At 42.6% G+C, this 15103-nt stretch overlaps 1 long non-coding RNA gene across 1 annotated transcript; it reads left to right on the forward strand.

Moving 5' to 3' along the window:
• The first annotated feature begins 327 nt into the window (after nt 1-327).
• Nucleotides 328-14900, forward strand: LOC130595727 (uncharacterized). The gene is made up of 4 exons (XR_008971368.1): nt 328-474; nt 12748-12818; nt 13584-13780; nt 14760-14900. It is a non-coding gene; the product is annotated as an uncharacterized LOC130595727 (long non-coding RNA).
• The last annotated feature ends 203 nt before the right edge of the window (nt 14901-15103 follow it).

Genomic DNA, 15103 nt, shown 5'->3' on the forward strand with positions numbered 1-15103 from the left:
GTGAAATAAGAGCCGACTTAAACCAAAGCACAGCCAATGAGCGCATTGTAACTAGCATTTGTTTTTAGACAATATTACAGGCTTTATTTATGAAATTAACCTCCTTCCTCTTCCTACTTAATTTGTCCCTTCTGTCTTTGCTGCTTTTGGTTTTGCTGAAATCACAGAATGCTCAAACTCTCACAAGAGGTTGTTGGTTTTATTTATAGCTTCCACTTCAGTTCTTTGCTGATTGTGTGTGTGTTTCTTTTAATCATTTAACAGTGTTTTGTCACGTAAATGACCATTCATTTCTCTTTCATTATGAAGGACTATAACCAGGAGTGCCAGAAGACTATAACCAGAAGTGGATTGCTGGATGATGTTTATTATCATGTGTTACTTTACCACGTCTCCACTTATCCACATTCTCAGCACGTCCGCAATCTGTGCCGCTTTTCCTTCCTTTTGGAGCTGAAGAATGCCTGGGAAAAGGTACATTTCTCCCACCAGATGCTGAGGTAGCTGGGCTATAACAGACATTAGCCAGGGGCAGGCAGGCCCCTGGGGTGGAAAGTGGTGCTGCAGGATGAGAAAATGTAGCATTTAAAAGTGCTGCCTTTCTCCTCCCTCCACAACAGACCTTCTTTATTAGTAGTATTTATTCTCTGGTGCTCCAGGTTGTCTTCATTTCACAACTTATCAAGGCAGTATACCATACCATGGATGCTGTCCTTACTATAAGAAATGCAGTTAGGTATGTAAAATGCCAGTCTGAATGCTGCCTTTGCCTGTGCGATGGAGGTTTAAATCTTGAGCAGGGTGTAAGCAACTTACCTTGAGCGTAATAAGGAACTAATTACTCAGCTGTTGAGAAAGACCCTAGTATCATTACAGATAACCTGAATGTCCAGGCAATATCTGCCTATTATTTGAAATGGTTTCAAAACACATTTAAAAACAAAGAAAAAAAAATCACATTCAAATCACATGGAAATAATGCAAGTTATCCTAAAAAGGGCTTATGAGATAATTCTAAGTGTCACTTTAGCATATTTTAGCCTATTGGATCTTTAAGCAGAGTTGAATAACATCTTTCATGAAGTAAATGTCTTTTTGGTAAACTGAAAGGGACAATAATATTTAAAGGTCAGTTAACATAGAGAGTTGGTTCTAGTTATTGTTATTAAAGATCCAGCTCTATTACCTTTGCACAACATTACCCCACAAATCCTTATTAAAACCGCAAGAGCAAACCCCGCCTTTCCCTTTTTTCTCCCTCCTTCCTGCCATGATCCTGAGCTCATTGATTCTGCCTTCTATTTTTATGTGTAACAGTTTCTCTAGTGAATAGCACTGGATGCTTCTCACCCTGCTTCTGCCACACTGCATCCAAGAGAGTCATACATTATAGGTGCTGTCAATGCTGCCAACTGGAAAACACCCTCACATTACTACATTCCATTTCAGCCTCCCACATATGACACACGCTACCCTGCAAACAGTCGTTGAATAGTTTGGAGCTGCTTAGGAAATGGCAGTGGATTTCCGCTTTTTATTTAAGGAAGAAGAAGCTGTAGTGTGTTGTACAACTGCTACTGTGTTTGATTGAAAACAGGCAGGCTGCCTGTCTGCCCATCTAACTGCCCACCCATCTGGGACCAATTGGTATTAATAGTCTGTGCGATGCAGTGTTTCATTTATGCACAGGCACCCTCACGCACCCCAGAAGTTGCCTGGGAAGGACTTCGGCAGGGTGCATGCATCCCTAGGATCCTGAGGGGATTTGTGGAAGCGTACTGCAGGCTGGAAGTGCATGGCAGGACAAGGGGTCTGAACCACTGGGTGACATCCAGTGGGGAGCATGGCATGGCTATGGGGTCTTGAGGAGGATTTCAGTCCCCTTTGCAGCTTGGCCCAGTACTTGAATCGATAGGAATACATGGATAGCAATAGTAGGCTAGGAATAGAAATACATGGGTAGGAATAAAAGAGCAGCTAGCCATAATCTACTTTTGAAGCCTGCAGGAGCCAGTATGAGCTGTAAGGGTGGGGAAGGAGAGAGGAGGGCTAGTGCAAGGGATGGCAGAGTTGGGTCTGCACTTGTGTCTATGTCTGAACACAGCTCTGTGCTGTGCTCACAGTCTTCTCCTTACCAAGCCAGCCTTGAACAAAGAGGTGATGAGTTGTTTTTCCTGAGGACTGTTAGTGGGAATTCCCTGCCAGGTTTGGCACTGCGGAGGTAAGTGGCTGGGGAGTGAGCAGGGTTGGGGCTGTGGTGGGGTTGGAATAGGAATTGTGTACCCTGTGCATCCCTGCTGGGATCCACGTGCTGTTTGCTCTTACCTTAGAAACGGAGGTGGGAAAGCAGTGGCTGAAATAAGGACATGAGGTGAGGCCTTACTTTCTTCGCAGTGCTGGGGGTGGAGAAACCAAAGTGATTTGGGAGCCCTTTCAATCAGGCAGGGCTGGAGCAGGCTGATCCTTGCTTCCGGGCACACAGAGGATAAGCAGGGGCAGTATGTGCCAAGCCCTGTTCCTGATGGGCAATTCAGATGTAACTGCCCTAGTTTAACCTATAGAGAGTTTAGGTAAAGAGATGTGAATTGTATCTGATGGTGCAAGTGGGGGCCCTTTTCTTCAGTGCAGTGTGCAGTTACATGCAAAGACTGCAGAAGCCTCTTGGCTGATCTTTTAACCTAAGCAACCCCCCCCCCCAAAATCTCATAGTTTCTATTTTCACAAAAGCAGATATAGTCTGTAAATGGAATGGTCTTCTACAAGCTGTGGCTTTGATGGGACATAGCAGTGCTAGTACCTAATCTCTTGTTACTGCTGATGTGGACTCAGGGATTTGGTTGGTAGTCCTCCTGTGAACATAGACTCCAGGGAGAGGTGTTAGTCAAAGCAGAACAGCACTCTTTGATGATCTTGCTGGTCTACATCTAGGCTCACCTCCTCCAGGAGAGCAGAACAGCACCGTGGAGGTGATGGGAACGTTGCTTTTCCTTTTAGCAGCTCTGTTGGCTTCCATGACTGAAGCCACATCTTCTGCAGTGCTGCTGCAGCCTGGTGCTTGGGTTGCACAGTCGTTGGCAGTGCCCTTGCCCAGCCTCATTGCCCTTACTCAGAGTTTGCAGAAGGTGTTGCTTTATCTGTCCTTTACCCCCCGATAAATAGTCTGCCTTGTTCCCTCTAGATGTGAGGAAGAAAAATAGGATGAAAGGGCTGAAACGCTTTTATTTGTGATATATTAACTTTGTGTAAGATATATTCAAAAGCAGATACTCATTTAAAGGTTATATTTAATATAGCTCTGCTCCAGTTTTTCTTTTTTATTATTTTCTTATACATCTTTCCACTTTCTGAGGCAATGCTCCAGTGACTACTGCAATATAATAGCTGCTTTCTCTCTCAGTACACAATTTGACAGCATTTATTCTTTCCTTCAGTGAACATAATTACTTCACATATGGAACCTGTGATAGCCTACAGGCATCTGAGAGAAACCAGAATCATACAATCTGTCCCCTTTGTGAGCTTAATTTACATTCACAAGTGTCATTTTAATAGTGCTGGCAACATGTAGGATAAAAATTACAGGTCAGCTGCAGCATGTCGCAGGGAACTGTGCTTAAGTCAATAACATGGTATTATTACATTCTGGATAATTTTACAAGGTAGATCTCACAGGAGGAATTTGACCCCTATTTCTTTAGTTTTCTGCCTTTTGGTTTCCTCCATAAGGTAATTCATTTAGAAATGGATGTTGCAAATGTGTTGACAAAGAGGTTAGGCTGTAGTAAGCATTTCTAAATCTGAAAGCAACACCTTTCCCTTGCTGTAACTCATAACAGCACTTTACAATCACCGTGCATCTGGCATATTTAAACATTTCCAGTGTTAATTCTCGATTCCTTTCCCCCTCTAATCCATGTAATAGAAATACTGAGGGGCACAGCCTTCTGCCTTCTAATTCCATAGAGTTGACAGAAGTTTCAACTTGCTGCAACTAATTGTTTTCTTGCCAACTCAAGTAGTCTTGGGCTAGGCATTTTGCAGGCATTCTGTCCAAGAAAAATAGCAGTGTCACAGACATGTTGTGTACAGAGCTTTATATAATACCCAGTTTAATTTAGATATGTATAACACCTACAAATAATAGCTAATTTCTCAGCCTGGCACCTGTAATATAGAGGGGCAATAAATAATGTAATAAACCAACAGGTGATTGATTTTATATTTGGATTCAGCACTTCACGAAACTCAATCTCAGCTGATCTGCTGGTCTTGCAAACCCCATAATTGACTCGGGTTTAAGTTTTCCAAGTTAGTTTAGGGAATAATCAGGGGCTTGTATAGTTTGTCTATAGGACTTGGATATTCCGGAAGTCCATATATGCACAGACAAGACAAATATCCCCCAGGAGCCTCCCCCTGTGCACACATATGCACACACATCCATTCTCTGGATTGTGCATTCATTTACTTCCCCTCAACTCATCCTTCTCTTGCTGCAAGCACTTTTACTCATTCAAGCAGCACAAAGGGAATAATATCAGCAGTGATTCATTTTCCCATCACCAACAACACTGGAGTTTGAGTGGGGCTTTTTAATTAAAAAGCTAAAAAACAAACCAACCCCCCCCTCAAACCAAACCAAACCAAAACAAGAAGTGTTTTGTTCCTCTGAGGAGGCCACACAGAGCGTACTTGAATCCCTACTAAAGGATGTGTTAAACTACAAGCAATTGGGATGACCTCCATGTATTTTCTTGGTGAGCCTTGTGCTGGAGTGCTCTGTCCAGTGAAAAGATGGAGAGAAATTCAAGTGGGTTCAAAAGACTTGAAGGGATGAGCTGAGGTCTGGGAAATAATGGTTTTTAACAATGGGAGCCAGGTCAGTTTATTAACTTGTCAAATACTTGGTGTAGTGAGGAAGTTACCTGAAGGCTTATAATGTGGCCAAAGCTGTAGCAAAACCAAACACAAAACAGATCAAATAACTGAGATGAAAGCCAGGAAAATGAAGACTTTAGTAAGTTTTCCACTCATGCAGTTTGGAGAGTGGAGGTGATTAGGCACTGGAAGGGTTCCCGTTGGGACTGGTGAATTTCCTGTCGAAACTCCATGGCTTTCCGAGGATATTTCCACTCAACTGGGGGACTGATGCTCAGTTCTGTTTCATTGTCCATGTTTAAGTCCATCCAGGCCTTAAATCCTCAGAAAGTGCACAGCCAACCTCTGAAGTCTTTCCTGGGGAAAATATCCACTTGGAGCACTGGGAGATTTTTCCATGTAAGAGTCTATTAGTGGTGTTCTTCCGAGTCTGTCATAGGGAAGTGCTTGCATTTCAGACACTGTTTACCTTAGGAGGATGCTCTAGTGTTGTTTTCAGCTCTCAGTCAAGGGTGTAGGCTGGAAAACAAGCGCTACAAAGGGCAGGCTGGAGAGATTCATTCCACCTCTGGAGCTCCCTCAGTATAAAAACTTCTCTTAGTGATGGACGCAACAGCACATATACAAATATTAGCGTTTTAAATGCCTGATGGTTAAACTGTTTTACCAGTGAAATACATGAAGCAGAAGTATTTTCATTCTTTATGAGGATCTCGTATGATCTACAGTTCAGTTGCAGAAGTGCTCTCATTCGTTCCTCAGGAGATGTGCCAGAGTGTCTTGTCTGCCTCTCTTCTGCTTCCATCTTTCCCCTTGGCTGACATTAAGTTTATTACTTGCTTGATTAATGGTTCCCATATCTGGTTTTCCTGTTTTGAAGAGGAAAAGAGAGAAAAGAGAAACAAACAAACAAGAAAAGGTTTAGAGGAGAGACTTTGCAGACAGGAGCAAGCCAAATACAAGGCCCTGCCCACAAATGGGTATAACTTCTACTCATAAGTTGGCCTGACGTCTCACAGGTAGCATAGAGTTGTGTTGATAACTTCTGCAGGAAGAGTCTGAACACACAGTAGATGAATTACATTCTTGGGCATCGGACTTGAGCCTTCCAGCTCTCTTTATGGCAGCTTTTGATGTCAGGCTTTCTAGAGGTCCTTCCACTGTCACGGCAAGTGAAGTCTTTGCTGGCTGGTTTCAGAGAAGTCCCCAGGCAGCAGATACCTGATGGCCTGTGGACATAGTCAGTTTTAATTTAGCAAAGTGAATTACTGTGGTGGGATTGCCCCAAACTGAGATTTCCCTATGGTAGGAGAAGCCATGTGCAAGGCTAGGATCATGGTGCTTGGCCATGCTCTCCTGGTGCAGTACCCATCTGTACCCCAGCATGGCCCCTCTCCCCTGGTGTGTAGTGTTATGATGGATGCAGGAGCCTGTATTGGTATGTGCCATCTTTCAGATTGTATTTTCTGAGTGATAGATAAAGGAAAAACCATCTACAGCTTATGTGTGTGCTGCTTTAATTTATCACTTGGAGGGTGAAGCTAAACAGAGCCTGTGGTTAATGTAAATGTAAACCAGAAAGATGAAACATCTTTTCTCCGAAGCTGCCACACAATCTTATTTCTCTTAACTCGTCCTCCAAAGAGAAAACCACCCCAGCAAGCTCTTGTCTCTGATTTGTTCATCAATGCAACTTCAGACACCTCCTCCGTGCCTCTGATGTACGTGCCAGTCCACGTGCCACTGTGCTGATTCATCTGAGGATGCCCTGCGTGTGTGTGGTTTGGCACGGTATGGTACAGGAGAGGAGTCTGAGAGCGAGAAAGGCAAAGGCAGCGGCATCATTAGGAAGGATTTCCCCCCCCCATTCTGCCTCTTGTTATTTATTCTTCTCTTCTCTCCATGTTTCCCTTGGTTATTTCTCTTCCTGAAATGAAAATAACCTGGCAAGAAAACAGGGTTTCCATTCCCATCGTTTGTTAGGCAAGGAACACCAGGCATGGCTTTTTTTTAATGTGCTAACTGACAAATGATTATTCACCAATATTTTTTGTTAAAGCAAGCAGGCTTGCTAACTGTGGTGACATTTTTAGTGATGCTATGACATCCCCCTATCATTTTTGCTTGTTTTATCAGTGTCTAAAGTATGATATTGTTGAAAAACTTACTGTGAGTCTTGTGTTTAAATGTGTATAAGCATGTGTGTGTGAATTTGTATGAAAATAAGGGACAAAACTGTTAAGATGCTTCTTCTATTTTGGGCTTTTGACTCTGTGTTATGAAATACAAAACATAGTTTTGAATTTGCATGCTGTAAAATGACATACTTACAAAGAGACATTTTGTGATTGAGAGAGCTCAGCCACAGCCATTCTGTGCTTTGCATCTATTTACTCCTCCAAATTCCTAACTCAGCTTCTCTCATCACTGTCACAGGGCTTTGAAAGGTTAAAGCCAGTGCTGGAAGAGCAGGATAATAGTGACGTTGGGGAGCCTATGGGGTCACCCCATAGAAAATGCCCTGGAGAAAAACCATGCTGAAGGGTTGGGAATGAGGATCAGGAGCACGGATTTGTGCAGCAGTGCGAGGGGTGGCTGCAGCACTGCTCTGTGCGCTCAGCCAGCCAGGAGACTGAAGTGATGAGTATGAGCATGTGAATGCTGGGCAGCCACTTGGAGATGCAGCAACCGCAAGACCTTGATCCCTTTTAAACTCAGTGGGAGCGAAAGTGTTTGCATTTCCCAGGAAAGCTGCTATTGGAAATTCTGGAATGGGAACAGTGGAATGCTGTAAATGCATGAAAACCAAAGGAGGTAAAGGTTTCTCTTAATTAGGAAGATTAGAAAGCAAAGCAGCCTGGAAATGGAATACCAGGCACAGGCAGAACACCATGGCTCCTTTGCTATAGCAGGAGCAGATTTGCTAAGGGGAGGACATGTCCAGTCCTTCTTTTCACTGGCAGCCAGGTTGCTCTGGCTGGGTGAAATGTTTACACTAAGATGTGCAATCTAGCTTGGATTGTACAGCCCTTCATATGTACAACCATAGAATGGTTTGGATTGGAAAAGACCTTAAGATCATCCAGTTCCAGCTCCCTGCCATAGTGTTGCCAATCCAGCCACTGCAGTTTTATTCTGCCCTCCTGACTGTAATGTGACAAAGGTGTGTGGTGCTAGCAGTCTTAGAGAGGTGCAGCTCACCCATCACCTCCACCTTCTCCAAACATATAGCCCTCTGAATCAGGTCCACAGGGGTTGGTTTGTTACATTAAATCAAGACCACAAGGTTAAAGTGACATAGACGGAAGGGACAAAGCACTTTATTCCAGGTAGGCCTTCAAAATCAGATCGTCTGTCAACAAGTTGTCTGGAGGAGAGAAGTGGGGAAGGGGAAGGCAGGACACATCTTAGGGCCACTCAGGACCCTTTATGTGGGTTGTAGCCATTTAGTCTTCAATAAAAGGTGAATGCTTTCCATAGCAACCAGGGCAGCCACCTCTGAGTTAGCCATTGCTTTAATAAAGACAGATGTTGGCTGGAGAAAGTCTTAACAAACACATGTAGAGCTTTGTGGTGCAGTCCAAGCAAACAATCACCTTGAAGAAGTCATGTTTTCCTGGGAAGGGTGTAAGAGCTAATGTAGGATGCTGCCAGCTTTCCCTGCCTCTGCTGCGTGCTTGCTCCTGGAAGCTGCAGGTATCTAAGTGGTTGGAGCCAGGTGTTATTTAATGGTGTAAGCTGTTAGAGCTTGTCCCAAACTCCCCACATGCACATCAAATCACTGCTTTCCTGAAATCTTATGCCTGGCTGGTGTTGCCCTGAAATGCACCTTTTTGCTTTAATCCCCCTAAACCTTATAGAAAGATGCAGTGTCTCTTTGCTTGGGAAGTCTGGGGGATGCTCAATAAATCTGTGGGTTTTTATTCCCTTACCCCAAGAACATGTCAGGGTCCCTTACGGTAAGCAGGTTTGGATACAAAATGCTAGTAGATCTACCTCAAAGAGGATGCTCTGATTTTTAAGATCTGAAGCAAAAGGTTTCTTGAGGAAGTATTCGATTAGTCACCAATGAATTACAGTTGTCAAGTGTTATTCACCTGTAATGAGAGTGAATTTTTCACTCAAGTTTCATAGCAAAATAACATTCTTTTTCAAATAGAAGTAATTTCAATCAAGTAAGACCTTCTAATACCACTATCTGTACAAGTAAATTACTTTCAGAGTAATTAAATATGCATATCTGGGCTGTATACTGTACTGATGACACAAGCTTTATGGATGCAATATGCTTATAAATCCCTTAGGTATTAAAGATGAAGAATCCGTGGCATTTTGCATTCATAGAGCCATGAATAAGAAAAAAGAGATTCTTTTTTCCTATTGCATCATTTTGGGGAATATCTTTTTTTTATTAACTTTTCCTGCTTAATTAATATCTTTTGCCAAATAGCAAATACGATCCCCATATTTATTAGGCTGACATTTCCCGGAGACTTAAAGCTCTGTAAGAATTTCCAGCATTGTATGTGCCTGGATTTATGATCGTGACACAGGCACCATCTCCTGCAGGTTCCCAGGAAGCAGAGCAGTGCAGTGAAACTGAAATCACTATGTTGCCTGAATTCCCTACCGCTGGACTTGCCCCACTATGAAATAGCACTGCTCAGCCAGTTGGGATTCATGGGCACAGCCCTTCATGGGATCATCAGCCCAGAACAAACACAAATACAGGAAGGAACAATAACAGTGGTATGCATCTGACCTATTCTCCCACCTTGCAAGACTTTGTCATGGGTACCAGAATAGCGACTGCCTGTTTGTGGTTGTGCAAATGGGACAGTTCATTAAAACTGGAAAGGAAAGAGAAGCCAAACCTCAAAACACGGCGCTGCTGGTGGAGTCTTCAGTGACTAAATGCGTTCTTTATGCTCACAGTACATTATGCATGATGTATGTAAAACACCAGTGTAGAAGGGAGCTTAGGAGGTTTGCTGAGAGCATCTGAGTACTGCAGAAATGTTTGGTTAAAGAAATGCCTGGAGCCAGTTCTGCAGAGCTCTTCAGAAGCAGCCTGAAATCCCAGCTGGTCACCCCTTCCAAAGCAGCAAGCACAACTGTCTGCTGCTACCCAAATGCAAGAGTGAATTCAAGCATCATGACATGCGGTCAGTACAACCTCTGCTTGCAAGTCAGCTGCTTTGTGCTGCACAACATGACTGATCTGTAGATATTTTATGCCAATACAACATTTCTTATGAAAGACAAAGAGATTCCCTGTTGGGAAGACATTTAGTCTATGTACAGCACTTTTATCTGCTCAGGAGGCTGGCAATGGACATAGAACAATAGATCAATTCTTTCTGTACTCCTAAGGTAAAATAAGAAATGGTGTCCTAAAATGCGTATAAAGAGGGAGTGATGAGGACTTGATTTCTCTCCTCTAAGCCCTGTGCTAACATGTGTGAACCAGCAGATTATGTTACCCCTTTGGGACCTGCTTATGTGTGTTTTAGGTTATGCTTTGTGATAGATGGACTTAGATGTTTCTGTAGCCAAGAGGAAAACTAGTAGAAATGTGTGTCAGTTGACAGTCCACAAAGTATTGAAGGTTGAACATCATTTTTGACCTAGGATAAGGTAATAATTTGATGAAAGATTCAGTTGCATCCAGTCTAATTGTGCACATACATTATGCTGGAGGTAGCTGCATGTGCTTTCTTAATCTGTCCTTTGGGTGTCTCCATCCTGTCCCTGAACCCCAGCCTGCAAACCTCAGCATCTCCACATGCTCTGTTTTCTGGAGCTACCACTGGAAGACAAAGCCACCCTGTTTAGCAGATTTTCTGGCAGGGTTGAAGTTGGAAAGGAAACAAAAGTGGGAATTTGGGTGTGGATATGCTGAGTGAATCCTTGAGAAATAGGCTTTGGCAGGTAGCTGTGTGGGATTGCTCCTAGGAGGGCTGTATATAAGTCTTTTATAGTACTATTGATCAGACCTGATTTGCAGGTCAAGGTTTGGCCTGTAATAGACCATTTATACAATAATACTGCTTTTAGGCAGGGAAGTCCAGTTTGGAATTTTAGGAGGGTCCTATAGCAACAGCCCTAGGTCATATGCAAAAGAAACTATACATATTCAAGAAGGGAAAATTACAATGTGGATCTCTGTTCAATTCCTGAATGCATGCATGTTTGTGACCACTTTGCCAAGTTGAACTCCAGGTTTGTGCCAAAGCATTCTCAGATCAGCATTATTAGTGTAATGTAGCACAATTCCCAGTAATTAGGAAATGGATCTTCTTGTGTGCTTGAAAATGCCATGGTAGGACAAGGACATTAAAATCTTTTCTTCCATTGTCATGGTCTCTTGGGTTTAGGATGTCTCCAGTTCTCACAGAGGCTGGAGCATTATTTTCCATACCCTTTTTCCCCCATTTAGCTTCTAGGTACTTAGACAAAATTGAGGGAAGAAGCCTTACCTGAGAACCTTTTTAGTGCTGTGCTTTTAAACCTTTAAAAGCTTTTGCTGAAAAGGTACCTATTTTCTTATCACTTCTTTTTTTCCCTCTCCAGAAAAAGGGCATCATTTGAAGTTCTTTTTTGGCAGCTGTGTTTCATCGTGATGCATTATGTCAGGGCACATCAGTTACACGACCATTTTATGGGAAGAAAACCCCCACCCTTTTAGATGACCCTGCCTGCAGCCCCCTTGAAAACACAAGTGTGTTTTTCAAGGAACTCTTCTACTATCAGCAGCATTACTATACTTGGAACTTCATGGGTGTAGTGGCTTGATTATGTAAATGCTGCTTAAGGAACATAGAATTTAACGTGATGAACTGCAAAAATGCAGTAATTTTCACCTTTTACCGATGTTTACTTTTCAGTATTGGGTTTCTTCTCTTTGTAATCAAACTAATCCCGTGCTCTTCCAGATTTTACCATCAAATGCATTGAGATGAAAACGAGGTACCTCGATGAAAGTGGGCTTCAGGTGTCGCGCACTAAGCATTGTGCGTTTCTCTTTGCTCTGATCCTCCAGCACACATCAGATCTCACCTCTTCACCTTTGAACAAGATTGCACTAACTTTGATCTTTTCAATTCTGCTCAACTCCAGGGAAGGAGCAGCGACTTGAAACCGTGTTATCATTTATACCGTCAGAAAGGAGGAGAAAAAAGAGGGGAATTGAAAGCATGAACTAAAAGCTGTAGATTTTGAACATGACTGTCAGCTTTTGTAGCGAGGGTGTTATGTTTTAACATCAAACGCTGCCTCTGTGTGTAGAACAAAACAAAATGTGGATGATTGTAAAAGCACACAGATTTATTAAACAGCTATTCCATTTTATGTCAGCATTTTTCCGCCCGAGCGATGCGGCTATCCTTTCGCAGGTCAAAGCGTAAGCTTGCTGCTTTGCTTATGGCCCAAGCCTGTTATTTGAGCCTCTCTACTTTGGTGATATTAATTCATGATACTGACAGTTAATCTGGTTTTATAACTGTTATTATCTGAGCAAAATAACAAACTCTGTTCTTTATTTTCTCTTCGAGTCTGAGGATGGTAACAGTGGGAACAAAGTCAAAAGCATGGTATTTTTAGGACCTTACATGGTTTAGCAATGTTCTTACACTGATTGCCACTCACTATGTTGTGTTTTGCTATTATTTTGGTATTATTAGGGGGTATTTTTTGCTGTTGCAAGACAGATTTTCACCTAAATACTTGATTTTCTGTCACAGAACCCTATTTTAAACTGCCCTTTACCTTCTGAAGAACAATGTGGCTGTAAGGTTTGAGGGAGTTTTGTCAACATTATTCTTTTAAAAAGTGATCAATGTTAATATTTCTGTCTGTTTTCTTGCCCAGTTTACTTGGACTTGCATTGTTCCCTCCCTCTTTTTTTCTGCTGAGACTGCAGTTGTTCAGGGATGTTCATGGTAAGTAGCTCTTTGTGTCCATCCTCTGGCTTTATTCTGGGGTGGGTTTTGCGCAACAGTGAAAACGGGAACAGTTTCCCCCTTCTAGGATGTGCTGTTCTTTGAATTCGCTTCCATTAACAAGCTGTTGGAAGCAAGTTAATGCCACATTAATTTACTCTAACATCTGATCCTTCCTGCCTATTCTAAGGGTTGCTTAGACAACAAATCATCTCCTAAACGGTATCTCATAAAGGGCCTGAAGTCCCCTTCCCCCCAGACTGGTGCAACTGTGATTATTAATTCAGAAGAATAACTTACGTGACACTAAAATGTTGGCCACAAAAGGAATAAAGTGAAAGATGTTAGCATGCTATATATGGTTAAAATTATTGACAGAGCTAATCTTCACAGAGATCCTTGAGGCTGTTACTTACAGGGACCAAGTAATACATTTTCAATTCAACAGCTCCTTTCCACTCTCCTTTTTCTATGCAGTTTTCTGGGTGTCAGGAATCAGGCATGTCAAGTCACGTTTCATCCTCTAGTTTCCCTGAAAACATCTATTTACACGTTTAAGCTACTGGATGTATGTGCTGATAAAGGCGTTTGCCTACTCACTCCTTCTCAAGGAGCCTTTGATTTCTTATGGGCTAAAGCTTCGTTGGGTCTTCTCTTTGCTACTTCTCATGACTCCTTTGCGCCTGATTTTTCTAGGCTAATCAAATAAGTTGCTTTAAAAAGTACTTGATTTTCTAGCCTCACCATCACATACACCTTTTGCAGGTAAGCTTTACTTCTAAGCAACTTCTACAGTGGCCATGTTCACCAATGGATTGACACCTACTCGAGCATCACCTTAGGAGGATTGTGTTGGAGCAACCTGGGCTCTTTGGTAATACAGGACATTGGCAGCTGTAGCAGAAAACCGGGTTCTCTTAACAAATGACAGGAACAGGGGGATAATGCCAGTGTGAAATCAGGTAAGTGGAAATGGCCTAATCAGAAGTATTCCTGAAAGAACAATTACTCACTGTCAATTTGGGGGAGAAAATAGGACACACTGTAAAAGCTGACCCTCTTCATGTGTGCACTGCTGCAGTGTGTGTCCAAATATCATCTGCAAGTGAGACACAGGCTATTGCTTACAGACCTCAGGGCCAAGCAAATCCTCTTTTATCATCTCCAGGGTACTCAAACTTGTGGTTTAGTGGGGTTTTGGGGTAAATATCTCAATCCAAGTTTAGGAACATCACTTCAATGCTATTCTTTCTTTCCATTTTCCTATTTTTTTCCAGGAAAAAGTACAAAACCAAATACTCAGTCTGCAAGACAAAGATTACTCATTACAGCACAACACTGAGTTCTTTTAGTAACGCATTATAACTTTAATATTCCAGACTATGTATAAAAACCAGTATAGTATACAGGACAGTACCTCTCTTAAAGGCACTATTAACTATATATGTATTTTTTAGAGGAGTTGGTAGTTAAAAGCTGTCCTTATTGCACCGAGGAAGTAAAATCCACACTTGTTAGGCTCTCATTTCATCCTCTTTCCTATAGTCTCACCTTTCTGGCCCTGCTAACTTTCATGTCCATAATGAACTCCATTTAGCTTCCCTGCAGTAGGACCTTGGCTTTGTTAATCACTGACCCAGCGGCATGAAGCTGCATAGGAGAGCAGGTTCCCAGTTTTTTTTCCTGGGGGATTTTCACTTCTTCCTTCAGCAGTTGTAACTTCTAAGGAGCTGCAGAACAAACATGTAGAAAAGATCAGGAAGAGGGCCTGAGCAAAATAAGGTTTAAAAGATGGCTCATTGTGCTCAGTCCTCCACTGGCTGATGGCTGCAGATTGACGGCTGCAATCTCAGGAGGAGTTAATGAGATTAGTTCTTTGGCAGCTGATTGCTCGATGCTGTCTTCGTATTCAGCGGTGTCAGTCTCTTTTCCTCTTTTCAGTAACCACATATAAACTTCTCATGGAGATCAGCTGGGACCTCATGGCAGAAACCTCATTTAAAACAACCGCTAATGACTTCACCTTGGGCCAAGTCACAGCACAGCAGCCACCTCCTCCTCCTCCTCCAGCCCTGCTGGGAGTCAAAGGCATTTTCTGGGCTGAATGACCTCGAGCCTCTTCCTGTTGCCCCTTCTTTGCTTGGCTCAGCATGTGCATCCCTTGCTCTTTGTAAATATACCTGCATGCTCATCTTAGCACTATTCCTTTTTCTCAACCAGCTGGAGGTACTGGTCCCTTCTCGGGCATTGAGACTCGCATGTTTTAGTTCATATATGCCTATAGT

The sequence above is a fragment of the Pezoporus wallicus genome, unplaced genomic scaffold (genome assembly GCF_028554395.1).
Source record: "Pezoporus wallicus isolate ANWC-B61680 ecotype Strahan unplaced genomic scaffold, APGP_CSIRO_Pwel_v1 contig_8333, whole genome shotgun sequence".
Classification (NCBI taxonomy): domain Eukaryota; kingdom Metazoa; phylum Chordata; class Aves; order Psittaciformes; family Psittacidae; genus Pezoporus; species Pezoporus wallicus.